An 892-nucleotide genomic window follows, 5' to 3' on the forward strand; every position below is an offset into this window, starting at 1 on the left:
GAGCTAAACTGCTTTACTGGTTCTTTGTCTCTTTTAACACTTACTGGAAGCTACTTGGATCTGTGCTGGGAGTGACAAATGCGAGGCCATGCAATTTTGGAAACAACCACCGACTTTTCAGGGCCACGGATGAAGAATTCAATCCCCCTGGGCCTCAGGGTGCTCCAAGTTCATACAAATGTCCAGGGAAAAAGCAGGCAGGGCTGTGCACAGCCCTGGGATACCAGCTGGTGGAGGAGACTCTCTTCCCTGACACTCTGCCTCTTTACATGGAAAAGAGGCATTGGTGCCCACCATGATGGGGCCACTAATGGTTAGTGGCCCTTCCCTCCCCTTCCTGTCCTCTCCTGCCCAGCTGACCTTCTTAGAGGACACACAGCCCCTGCTTCCCAAAGCCCATTCTGATTCTTCCTGTCATGGAGTCCCTTGTCTTTCCCCCAGTTACTGTAGAAATGCATTCAGTTTTATACGATATGATCAGTAGACTGAAGACATTCTGAATAAGAGATAAAGCTTAGCACCAAGAAGGAACTTAAGTTTTATGAGAGATCCTGGTGAAATCTTCACACCCTCCTCTCCACCAAGAGGACATGCTAATTGCCTAATGGTTTCTTTTAGCCTCTGATATTAAACTGATAAGAACAGATACTACACTTGATCTTAGCCAAAAGGCCGAGAAGCGATTTTTTAGCCTCTGATAAAAATGAGAAAAATAGAAGGAAAGAGTGCTGGGCCAATACCTACAAGGCCTGCTCTATAAACTAGCCTTTCCTGTTGTCAATCTGTGTGACTTTGTATAAATCACTTCATGCCTCTGATCTTTCTTTTTTTTCCCTCTCTGGTGAAGTGAGCACTTCAGATCAGTGTTGCTCGAAGTGGGTGAGAAGATATT

The 892-nt window shown here is 45.6% G+C and overlaps 1 non-coding gene across 1 annotated transcript; it reads right to left on the bottom strand.

Annotated features, from left to right (window-relative positions):
• Positions 1-502: 502 nt before the first annotated feature.
• Positions 503-684, bottom strand: LOC115293122. The gene has a single exon (XR_003909381.1). It is a non-coding gene; the product is annotated as a U2 spliceosomal RNA (small nuclear RNA).
• Between the last annotated feature and the right edge of the window lie 208 nt (positions 685-892).

The sequence above is a fragment of the Suricata suricatta genome, chromosome 5 (genome assembly GCF_006229205.1).
Source record: "Suricata suricatta isolate VVHF042 chromosome 5, meerkat_22Aug2017_6uvM2_HiC, whole genome shotgun sequence".
NCBI classification, from domain to species: domain Eukaryota; kingdom Metazoa; phylum Chordata; class Mammalia; order Carnivora; family Herpestidae; genus Suricata; species Suricata suricatta.